This window comes from Cuculus canorus, chromosome 9, assembly GCF_017976375.1.
Source record: "Cuculus canorus isolate bCucCan1 chromosome 9, bCucCan1.pri, whole genome shotgun sequence".
Classification (NCBI taxonomy): Eukaryota; Metazoa; Chordata; class Aves; order Cuculiformes; family Cuculidae; genus Cuculus; species Cuculus canorus.
In genome coordinates, this window is record NC_071409.1 from 21,431,671 (window position 1) to 21,444,546 (window position 12,876).

Genomic DNA, 12,876 nt, shown 5'->3' on the forward strand with positions numbered 1-12,876 from the left:
CTAACTGTGAAGGTACAGAGCAGAATACAAAGGGCTCTGTCTTTTCACACTTTCTCTCGCCTGTAACAAGCTACACACTTCCAGCATTTACGTTCATGGGTACAGCATTGCCTTTGGAGATGTGGAGAACACTGTCCTTTGTCACACATACAGCATGGAAAACGCCATTTCCAAAGTTATCCACAGGTACAGACTTCACCAGCACAGCATCTTTGCACCAAAATCGGCTGCTGCTTACTTCTCTCCAACTGCTTAAGCAATTTCCAGGCTATAGCTGAAAGCAAACAGGTGCTCACGTGTTCTGCTGGCTTGCGGGTTCTACCATTCACAATACCCCGGGGCATCGGGCATGTTTATTAAGCAGCTTTGATATTCTTTTGCTTACTGCCAGACTGTAGGACTTCACTTGGATAACTTGTGGCTCCAGCGAGCAGCCAGAGAGACAACACAACTCTGCCCAGAAAGAGAAGTTGCATAATAGGGGCTCCTATTGTGCATTGTACAAACCAACACTCGGGGTACTTCAGCAGTGTAGCAAGCCCACAACTAATGTGAATAGGCCAAGAAAGTCTTTATGAAAGCCTGTTCTGCCCTTAATAAAGGACCTATTCACTTCAGATAAGTTACTGAACTGAAGATCAGCTTTCTGAGTGAGACCTCAAGCTTGGCTAAGGATAGCAGCATGTAATCTCTGTAACACACCCCAGCCACCACTCTAGCAACAACTGGTGGTGCTTTCCCACGACTCCCTGCCAGCACCTCAGAACTCAGGTTGGCATGACTCAAAACACAATTCACAGAATCATAGAATCACCAGGTTGGAAGGGACCCATTGGATCATCGAGTCCAACCATTCCTAACACTCCCTAAACCATGTCCCTCAGCACCTCGTCCACCAGTTCCTTCAACACCTCCAGGGATGATGACTCCCCCCCCTTTCCCTGGGCAGCCTCTGCCACTGCCCAATGACCCTTTCCGTGAAAATTTTTTTTCCTGATGTCCAGCCTGACCCTCCCCTGGCAGAGGATACAGGAAATGCTGAATGTTTTGCCAAATTAAGAAGTGAATGTGCTTGTGCGACCAAAAAAATCAATTGGAGATGGCCTAGAGCCTCGTGGGCATACAGGATGAATGGCAGAGGGAAAAGCACTTGTTTTACTGCTTACAAAGCGTGACTCCCAGCATGACACTGGGGCAAAGAGGACTAGTGAGAGTCCCACATCAACAGAGTGAAAGTATGAATTCAAAGGGAAAAGTTACATCAATGCTGGATTTGGCAGCAGCACGACAGCTATTGGCGTACTGGGACCAGGTCTAGCATCCGCTGATCAAAATATTGGAGAGCATTAAGGGAACAAGAGTAATGGGAAAACTCAGCTTATAGAAAGTTAATTCATTCTGCAATCAGCTCAGGAAAGAAATGTCCAGGTGACTTGATTGCAGGCAGGGAGAACTCACAGAGGCAGCCAACCAGCAAGACAGGAGCCCTCAGCCTCCCAAGGAAAAGCAAAAGAAAATACCACAATAAAATTCAGGCCAGAATTACAGCGTAAATATTGAGTAATGGAGTTAATTAGTCCTTGCAGCAATTATTTCAAAGTCTGTGATGAATTCTTGATAATTAGACTTAATTTTTTAAAAGGCTTCCTACTTTAGCCGCAGCTTGGTCTTAACGAGAGAAGCCCTACTGCCTATGAGAAAGTGAAAGGTCAGTCAAGAGGACCATAGTAGTGTGCTGTAGCCACAAAATATATGAAAAAAATAACACTCAGTAGAAAAAAAATAAAACCCAATGGAATTCATTCTGTAGGTCAGAAAATTCTCCAGCCGATCAGGTACAATGTTATGGCTCCACAACTCGCCTCAATAAAATGAGTGCTCTTTGCCACATTACCTTGAAAAGCTCCACATACATTGGGGATTTTGAAACCACTTGCAGGCTGAATTCATCGTCAGCCAACACTGGCGTGAAACAGCACATCTTGTATCCAGGTTTTGTCCAAATCTATTAAGCACCAGACTGCTAACTTGAGGCTAGAAAGCCCTTTTTTTTAAAGCAAACATTAGAAAAACACTGTGATTGGAACTGAAACACGCACAGATACACTTGTCATTGAAGCACAAACTAGTTTCTGACAAGTTTTATTCACTTTTGCTGAGGGTTTTTATGACAAAGGAGCCACAGAGCAGTCATTGCTAAAAACGACCTTCACTCAGCTTTTCAAGTCTGAGCACATAAGATGTGTTTACTGTGTGCACAGAACTTCTTACTCGTTGCAGGCAGGAAAATAAATTTATATTATTACAGCCAAAATATTTGCAGGGTGAAGAGAATGAGAAACTCAAAGCTGCATATCCAGAGCAAGACAAGGTGTTGCCTTTAGTACACCTGACACATCATCAGCCTTCAAACAGGCTTCCCTTCTACAGTTCTTGCTTTAATAGTTCTTGCTGGTTCAAATGCAAAAATCAGTCATTATTTTCTCATCATTATCACTTCTCAAGGAAATAAAAATCCAAATAACTCTGCCATATCCACTAAGGAAGTATTTTTACATTTTTATTAGAAGTTCAGCATATTAAAGGGAGTTATCAGTTCTGTTATAGTCGGGGATTCATCTGACAAGATTAGCAAAGTCTTTACTTGTTCCTACACGTTGAAACACACAATAGAAAATCCACAAGCGCGTTGGTGTCAATAGCAGGCACAGTGTCACTAAATGCCTTGAAAATGCTCATGGTGCCCTCAAAAGCACAAGATCAGATCCTCCAGTAAATGCCCATCACAGAGCTGACTGCCTAGAAAAGTTGTCTTTTTCATAGAGCTGCTTTTAGTGATTAATTGACACAATTCCCAACATTTTTCATAGCCCTACAGACTTTCAAAGGATGTCTGCAAACAGCTCTACAGCTTTAAGTTGAGTAGGAGTGCCCTTCCCAATCAACCATGCCTTCATATCAATGCTCCTTTGCTTGTGCATCTGTGCTAATTCATCCATCTCCAGGTGTCACTTACCTGCTTAAAAGAACTGTGAAACTTCTCCTCAGAGCTTCTTTTACTTCCTAAGACAAATCATTTCTGCCTGCAGAATAATTCAGCCATTCCATTCCTGTTGCCTACCACGGTCAGTGCTTGATTGAACCGAAACAACTTTGATTTCTACAAACATGTGAGTCACAGGCACTGGTAAAAGCCTTTAAGGCAGAGAGAAAAGACTTGGATTGCTTATAGCAGGAACTGGCTCAGCCCTTAGCGCCTACATGAGACTTCTCCCCCATTACCTAAACTCTCAGTTCATTTGTTTCTCTGTTTGAAAATGGGCCTCCAGAACAGCCATCGGTCACGCTGAGCAAGAGGCACACTCAGTGCAGTTCTGAAGGCAATACACTCAACCATCATGCACTGCATCCTTCTTTGATCACGGAGCCTTTGTGATTCCCTGGTCACATTTTATAAGACTGTGCTGTAATGGTGGGTTTTAGCAACGATGCTCTAAAACCAGGAACATCAGGAACATCTCCCTGCCTCTGATACTAGAGAAAAACAAAAACATTGACTTTGATCAGAGCTACCCAACAAGATGTTCTATGATTTCTTTATATTTCTCTGTCCTTTTCCAAGGGGGAGAAGGCAACTGGAAGGATGTTCTTGCTGAGAAAAAAACCCTACTGCATAAAGTAAGACTTCACGGCTAAGGCTCAGGGCTGAGCTCCTGGTGTGCCACAAGCCAGAGCCCAGGTGCTGAGCAAGCCACAAGCATTGTGATAAAATAGTTACTGTTTCTTAAATATTTACGGGGACTCCTCAAGCCTCCAGCGTTACGCAGGAGACTTGTGCAATTCACACCTTCCTCATGCCGAGAACAGGGTCAAAGACTGGAAGAAGATACATAGCATTGCCATGTGGCCAGGGCTGGCCCAGCAGTACCTCCTGCCGGGGAAGGGATGGTGAGAGAGGCTCCCCTGGCTCCATAACCTCTCTTTTGTCAAATGAACAAAAATATCTACTCTATAACCCACTGTCTTGAAGGCAGTACTAGGGGATCTCACGCACCAGAGGTCAAACAAACAGAAGAATCCATGTTAACATTAGTATCGCTCTAAAGACTGCTTGTTTGTACCATGAATTTGCATAGCACCCAACAGAAACGTTCCTCTCCTTATCAAGGATTTTGGTTTGCATCACAAATAAGTTGGCACAGTTTCTCTCCTGAAAGAGCTCATTCATATTGAAGCTGACCATTTCACATTTGTCCTCAAGGTGCAACTAAGACCTTAACCATCAATTGAAGCAGATAAAAAAGGTGAACGTCTATGAAAGGTTAAACTCCACAGGGAATTTTATATACTGCCTTAAGTCAAGGTAACAAAAAAAAGTCCGAGATGGCATTTTAGAAAAGGCAGCATCCTCAATTAACAAATTATATTGTTAGAGGTTCATAAGAACAAAAGAGCCCAAGTTGTGTAAAAATGAGATTATGAAATAAGTTCAGAGACTGTTTGGGTTACATTATTCTCTTGGTGTCAAAGAAAATGGCAAGACTTGCAGTTTCTCCCTGACCCATAGAAAAGACAAGCTCAGTCTTTCCTGGCAGGAGCTGCAAAGTATCTTCCTAAAGTAGTAATTGTGGTGAATAACCCAGGTCAGCCCTGTGCAAGATACCCCTGATTGCAGAAGCCCTAAGCCATTTGTCTACAGGAGATATTGCAAGTTGGATATGAACAGCCCTCCCTCATTACAGAGAGCCAATTTTTAGGTCATTTATTGTGACAGATGAAAAATGCAATGGCTCCTATACATTAAGCTGAGATGGTTTATAATACTAAACAGCACCCTCACGTCCAAATCTTGCCTGGATTTAGCTTTACCTGTAGTTTTACACCGTAACACCAACGAATAAAAGCAGTACCTGGGAAGAAATATAGGGGATTAGAATATTAATTTAAAAGTTGGTGCAGAGCACAAATTGGAGGTGGCCTTTTGCCAGACACCCGAGCACACCTCCAGCACCATCAGCCAAGAGCAGTAGGGGTGCCCATGAAAACGCCTGGATTTATGTCACAGCTAAGCAGGGTCCATTCCAGGATATTAAAGAAAGATTAAGGGAGTTTTCTATTTCACCACAGGAATAACCAACAAGTATTAGAAATGAACATATGCAAATGCCTATTGCAGCAGCCTCACCTGTGAAAACTTCAGAGTGACCTCACGGCAAGTCCTGAGTGTCACAGGTATTTTATCAGCCACAAAGGAGAAACTTAATTCAGCAGCAGCCGTTGTGCTAGAGCACGGCTGGGAACCGGGGGATAGGGAAGGGATACGAGGTGGTGGGCAGAAGCGGAATAACTGGAGACATGAACTAGAAAAAGTGTAGGAACAAAGGACATAAACCCCCGTGATGCCGGATTTCATTGGCTCTAGTATCCATAGAGTGATCTGAATACCTTGAAATTATACAGGTACAGATAAAGAATATATCAGTATACAGAAATATATATTACATTAAGAAACAGTTTGCACTGAATTGAATCTACATGAGCGTGGGCAAAAAGCTCCTGTAGATGAGCTGATTTCCAAGTTTGCAGCTACTGCCTTTCTTCGGTCATCCAAGACAGACTTTTATTACTATCTGCATCCTACTGGCCTCTTTCATTGAAGAGCAGTAATGTTATGTGGCACACAACTTCACTCCTTTAGACTCCTTGGGCTTCCAAATGCTCTAGAAAGCATGGAAATTGTTTCACTTCTTGTTCTACTGATATGTCAGATGGCAGTGTTAATGTATTGATTTGCTTGTAAAATTAGAGGAGGTAGTGGAATAATGAAAAACATTAAAATGTTTTCAATCTCAAGATCAATATTTTGATGGGTTTTGAAATAAATTTGTTGAAAATAATGCTATAATTGAAGAAAGTCTTTGTAGAGGTGTTATAATTCACGGTGATAAATGTGCAAAGCCACATACCACGTTATTCCTGAAAGGACACCAAGATTTATCGTGGAGAAAGTTTCTTTAAAATTAGGATATCAGACAACTTTCTGCAGTTTAAAAATACTAGAAAAGTTATTTAGAAAGGAATTTCACATTGGTGTTTTTGTACAGAGGTTCTTAAACCCTGTCATGAGACATATCCAGCTCGCTAGCCTGAAAACCAAGAGATTCTGTGGGTTCTTTGGTGGTTCTGTTACAAAGCAAGGTGACTCAGTGAAAGTATGAGGGAAGAATATGTCAGTTTCTAGCTTTATTTCAATTTTTCCTATTGATTTTAACTGTAATTTAATTAGTAGTTCACCGGGTTATTCTGCGTGGTGGTTTCACGCTTCCAGACATTTCCCCTAAGGGTATGTCCTCACAGCAAATGTCATTAAATTCCCAATTTACCTTACTGCCTGCCACCTTCCCCATCCAGACAAGCCTTCATGCCATATTACTTAAGTTAACATGAAGAACTCTTGGTCTGCTACTGCTCAAATGTGACACAGAGCACCATTTTCCTACCTTTTCTTAATCTATTTTTATTTATAGTCTTCAGGTTTCCTGCCTTCAACACTTGCTCCTAGGAGGACCGGGTTTCCACTTCTTTGTGTAAATCCACACGGACAGCATTGCTACCTCAGGTCTCCCCCTTATTTATTAAGCTGCTTTACTGAGCCTCATGGATTGAAGGCCCTTGTAGATAGTGTCCCCATCGGATAACAGCCACCCAACTCCACCCCTGCTTCAACCCTACAACCCCAGCAAGCGGCTGGGTTGGTCACACACCCCTCTGCTCTGCCTCTACATCTCACAGACTTCATCACAAGGAGAACAGAGAGAAACAAATAAAAAAAAGAAACTTCAGTCCTCCCAGGACTGTTTTGGATTGTCCTGTTCCTCCTGATTTCATAAGGAAATAAAGGCCTTCCACATTTTCTATTACTGGGCCCATATTCAATAATTTAACTGCCAGTGAGCAAATTGCATTCATCCTCTGCGAGACAGGACATATATCTAACTGTCAGAGACAGAAAATGGTAAACTGGTAGTAAATTTTCTTCATCCCTCACAAGATTTGGGCCCATACAGGTATCATCTCTTGCACAGTATCGATGGAAATTGATGGATATATCATCCTTTTTTATACAAATCATCTACAATGTTCTCATAAAAATGACAGATCGCTTCATTACTTGCTCTTACCAATGGGCAGCAAACACGCTAACAGCCAAAGTAATGCAATACCTAATAAGAGGATTAAGTAGAGAGGATTTCTATTTAATATTGCATTAGCAACAGCAGATAGCTTCCCTGCCTGCTCTAACTGCCTCACAAGATACAATGTCTGTACCTGTAAGAGAAGATAATCGACACCTGATCAGTCAATAAATCCATTCTTGTTTTTTAATGACCTCAAGAGTTGTTTCCACATGCTCACATAATCTTACCAACAATTTACTCTCATAAATTAATAATTGCCTTTCGGGCTTTTTAAACCCCAGAATCCGATTTGGCTCCTTTGCAATGATTCGCTTCTAATTGTAAATCAGGACTCGGTGCACAGCAGGATTAAACCTCATCAAACCAAACACAGCACTGCATAACAAGTAACCAAGAGAGAAAGAGGTCACGAGGCTCCGCCTGAGCTACAAATGGTAGCAAAAATCCCTCTCAAAGGAAAAAAAAGATGATCCAGGCATTAGGAAACTAGATTGGAATAAGTGATTTTGAGTCTTTGTTGCTAGATCCTGCACATGACACTGCAATTAGTTTCCATTCTGTGTTTCAGTTTCCTGTCTGTATGAATTGGGAGGACAGCACTTCATTTTCACACAAGGACTTGATCAATAAGAATGTATTAAAGATTCATATATAAGTGCATTAAAGCATCCATGCTATGATAATGTCTCCCATTTAAATACTATAAAAAGCTCAGTGGGCTTTTCACTGAACCATTAAGTGAATGTTAGGGAAATCAGAAACGTCCAAGGAAAAAAGGAAGAGAATTACATTCTGCTATGAAACACTGGGCAACTACCATAAAAATCAATGGGAGTGGATAGTAGTAAATTGCCAGGAAGATGAGCTTTATTTCATGGCTCATAAGTGAAAATGAATCTCTAACAACCTGTCACTCCCGACAGCTTTGCCTCTGGAAAGAACGGGTGTCTGGTCCCCAGAAGACTGTGGGACGGCAGAAAGCCTCTCAAGCATCACAGGACTGACCCCACCAAAAGCTGCAGCGAGGAGGAGGCTGGCCTGAAGGCAGTGTCAGTCAGTCGAGCCCTGCAAACACCTCTTCAAACTGTGAGGTTTATTTTTATATGTTCTGCTCTCTACCCAACAACCTTATGCTTCAAACAAACAAGTTATTCGCTAACAATGTTATCGCTCCACTTTAAAAGAGGCACAGGGATTAAAAACCAGCTTGTCTGAATACAAACAGAAAAATCTATGACAAGGTTACAAATTGAATTGGAAGTAAGGCTCCCTCATACCTTGAAACTTGTGTCCCAGACCAGAGCCTTACCAAAGCAGAAGGATCCAGCATCAGCTGCCTGGTTTTGTGTTAGGAAAATTGTTAACACATGGCAGTCATCAAATAGGATTGGCAGCAACTGTGGTGCTACAAAACACATTAGGAGAGGAAAAAATGCATATTTCAGAGATGTGGACTTTGGTGACTGTGCTGTGCTCATTGAACTGGTGAGATAGTTGAATCTGAGAGAAAATGCACGTTAATATGCAAGATGTCCGTAAACATGAGTAGCTTTGCTGCTCTCTTAGCTTGCTGGCAGAATATTTATCTGCACTTGTATGCCAGAAACCTAATGTGTGCCAATAAATTACCTCTTCTTGGATTACCATACAAATAACTTGTTTTGATGCTGGCTGTTCACTTAGCGAGCACAGTGCCATCCTCCAACAATAGGAGCCAACATGCAATCTATACAAATTAGCACTTTGTGGTCATAACTAAAGATTTATGGGAACAATAGATAGTATCAAATAAATTACATAAATCTCCATGATTCCAGAAAGAAAATAGACTTGGATTTAGCTATTGTCCCACACTCCTTCACAGAAGGAAATTAAAACAGCCCTTTTTATCTGACCGTGAAAAGCATGAACCTTGAGATGACAAATCAGCCTAAAACCAGGATGTATTTTCCCTCAAGCCAAGTTCTTTGCCTTATCCTCTCCCCAGATATTGCACCTGCCTTCAGCTCCCCACTTCAATTTGCCAACCTCCTTCCACAGCCCACGTCAGGCAGGCACTTTCATCTCTTTGCCTGATCTTTCAGCTATTTTCCTTTTCCATAGTGTTTTAGTTTTTTTCCCTGATAGTGATTTCTTATTGCCTCCAAAAGGCACTTGAATCTGTTTTCCCAACTCATATGGCACAATAAATTATCAGGAATTAAATTAGCTATCAAAGTGATAACAGACTTATTCCTTCAAGGGCTAAGTTTGTTTTATCATACTTTCTGGAAGGGGGAAGGTTTAAAAATGTACTCTTCCAACAGGCTTTTTTCCTCATTATGTATACTGAAGCCTATCTTCAACAGCTACTCAAGGGACCGAGAACATCAGCTGCTCAGCACAGATGGCCTTGAACTAAAAGTCAGAGAAAGAGCACGAAAAACATGGAAGTACTGAAACTGTTCTTGCAAAAAGCACTCGCTGGCTGGAGTTACCTTTCTGTATAGGCTTCTCAGTCTTTGAAATGCCTTCTCGGTATTTGTGCATTCAATTTAATTTTACAAAAGTTTTTTTTACTTAGCTTTGCTTTGTGTTTTAAGAGGGATTTCTGGTATCTCTCCAGAAAACAAAAAAAATTGCTTCGTTGTAGAAGGATTAGGAAATAAGGATGTCTGAATTAGCTAAGATACTATATAGTATTAAAGCAGGCTGGACTGTCCATTATACAACAGAAAAATTAACAACAAAAGCCTTCAAATACAGGCTATGAGAACTATTTTTCCTTGTATGTGACAACTTGATCCCCACTGGTAGCTGAGTGGATGAAAAAGCTATATTGGACATTACTATGCCTAGAGAAAGCGCTGGGTAAATACCCACTGTTCCCTTCAGTTGTCAACTGATATCCAAGCGAAACAGAGTATATAATTACTGTGACATTACCACTTAAACACTTCTCTCAAATCACAGCTTAGCACTGCACTCTGTACAGTTTTTTTCCAATACGCTCATTAATACAGAGATTATATGAAAACATAGACCTCTAGTAGAACTGAATCCAGAATATTTGTAAGACCCATCCGTGAGTCTGTCCTACCAAGCTAGAGGCAAAGAAGGCTTTTGGATACAGGATCTTACCTGGGTGAGGCTGGACCAGACACCAGAGCTGTCTCTTCCAACCTGAGCTATCCTATGAAGTGGTGTTCATTCCAACTTTTCTACCACAAGCAGTAACGCTGAGTTACCTTCTCCTGACCCCTCCAATGTATTCCAGCAAGAGGATACACTGGGAGGCAATCAAACCCAGCCGCCTTGGGCAAGTGAAAAAAATATGTTTGATTACAGGACGAGCACAAACATGCAGCAACAGGGTCTGTTTGCTAACACACATCCAAACTGAAACATGGAAATACTGAAATTACTTCATTCAAAGTGGAAATTAGTGAGGGGAAACTTAAATTTAATGATTTTGTAGGAAGAAATGGTTAAACAAAGCACATCAGAAAGTGTTTGTGATAGAGAAACGGGGTGTTTTGAGGAGCTGAAGGTGCTCAGCTGTACAGTATTTGTTGCTCAATACCTCTGCACAGAAATGGCACCTTGTGAGTCTCAAGTGAGACCTTTAAAATTAACATCTAGCTAATTTTAAGAAGCACTATAATACAGACATTTTATTCTTTTGGGCATGAAACAGCATTCTTTGAGACCTGCAGGAAGCCTTGAAGAATGATTTCCACAACCTAAATATTAGCACAAAGAGAGGAAAAAAGCACTTTAAGCCCAAGATCTGAAGCCAGCTCCCTCAGGTAGGCTCTTTCAGGCATGTTGGACACAACAGATTATCCTTTTAGCAAAAAAGTCAAGGACCTGGAGACCCAGAATAGGTTACAGACCAGAGGAAGAAATTGTACCTGATTATTACTGTCAAAAAGTTTCACATTTCTCTGTGAAATCTGTGTTACTTTTGGCTGTTGTTCATTCCACTGTAAAAAATTAGTTTTATCTTTCTAATTAATTTTAACTTTTGGCAGTTGCACTGCAGGTTATTGGCCAGGATTTGGTAGCTGGTCTGGTCTCTACAGCTTTTATTATTGGATAGTTCAGGTCATGTTATTTTGCCCAAGACAGTATTAATTGCTTTGACAGTTCCCTGTGACCTTACAGACATCCGTCTAAGAGATAAGCCACCAGTTCTGTGAATATCTTCTCCTTCAATCAATGGGCTTTATTAAAACAGGATTATACACTGAAATTAATGAAAGGACCTATAATGAAAGAACTAAATTAGTACTAAGAGAGTTACAAAGCCCCTTGCTTCAAGGCTGAGCGGTGTACTGGTAGACTTGCCCTTCACCCACCTCTAGGAAAGGACAAGAGTGAAGCGTATCTGAGAAACCCTATTCATTTTCTTTGAAGGATTGCATCTTGGCTTTGTTGCAAATAGCACATCATCCGTATGACCTATCTCAAATGAAAGGATGCGTCTCCAAGTAAATTAGGGAAACAACGTGTTTTAAAGAAAGAGATGAATTACAACTTAAAACTACACAAGGAGGCTGGAGAAGGAAGGATGAATTCTGACCAGTCCCAAGGGAACTCCAGTCCTAGCGGTGGTGGAAAAGAAGACATTTGGCTACCATACAGCAGCAGCACAAGAATTATCATTAGTTATTCTGAGGAGGCACAACTTTCCTCAGGTAGATGGCTTCACAGATAAACCTTTTTTACCACAGAATACTTCCCAAGCACAGAAATCACTCACTCCAAAGTCAGTTTGTATTTAGAAACAGAAAAGAACAGAGACTGAATGCAAAGGCAGCAGCAGTCTGCTCCTGAAAGATTTAAAGTCACAGCAGACAGAACAAAAGACCTGCCACTTGCACAGCACGAAATGCACCTGTAATTTACAGCGCAGCAGCCAAAGAGGGTGTTTCAGCATGCTGTCCCATAGTGGAAAGCAGAGAGTAGATAAAGGCAAGGAGAATGTTAACCTTCAGCAATATATACTCGTTCAAGAAAGTTGTTTACCAGCTGCTTTTCTTCAGCAAAGTCACATTTGGTAATTAATAACCCATTATTTCTATGAGAAATACCCAGCTTACCTCATTTGGCAGCATGTTGCCTCCTTATTTGCTTCCATTCATTGGTTTTCAGTTGTCCTCAGACTATGAGGAAGAACTGAGGCTTCAGCAAACCTGCCAAGGCTGGAGGAGCAAACGACAGTAAGACCTGTGCAGCAAACACCTACACAAAACAAGTTCAGTCTCAGCGATGCCCCCTTCCCAACCACTCCACACACATCCAAGCCCTTCATCTGCTCTTTCTTTGCTCTTGAACTTTCTTCAAAGTTCATTCCATCAAGTTTCCCCTTGTTAGGTAGTCCCTAAGATGTTTCGGTCCACTGGCTCTAGCTGGCTATGCTTCTTATCTGGGCTTTATTTATACACCCTTCACCCGTGCTGCTTTGTAGAAGACTGTTGATCTCTGTCCTTAGCTTTCCAGAGAGCCTAAAAGAACCCTTCGCACTTTGGGGGGGGGGGGGGCTGCCTTACTTCTGGAAGGCAGAAGGGGGAAAGAGGAAATGGAGTAACAGGGAAATCAGTAGCAACTGGAATATGAGCAAATCAGAAGTCCACCTCACTTAACGATGAGCCTTAAGCATCCACAGTGGATTCCTGCCCTTCAGAGGAATCAG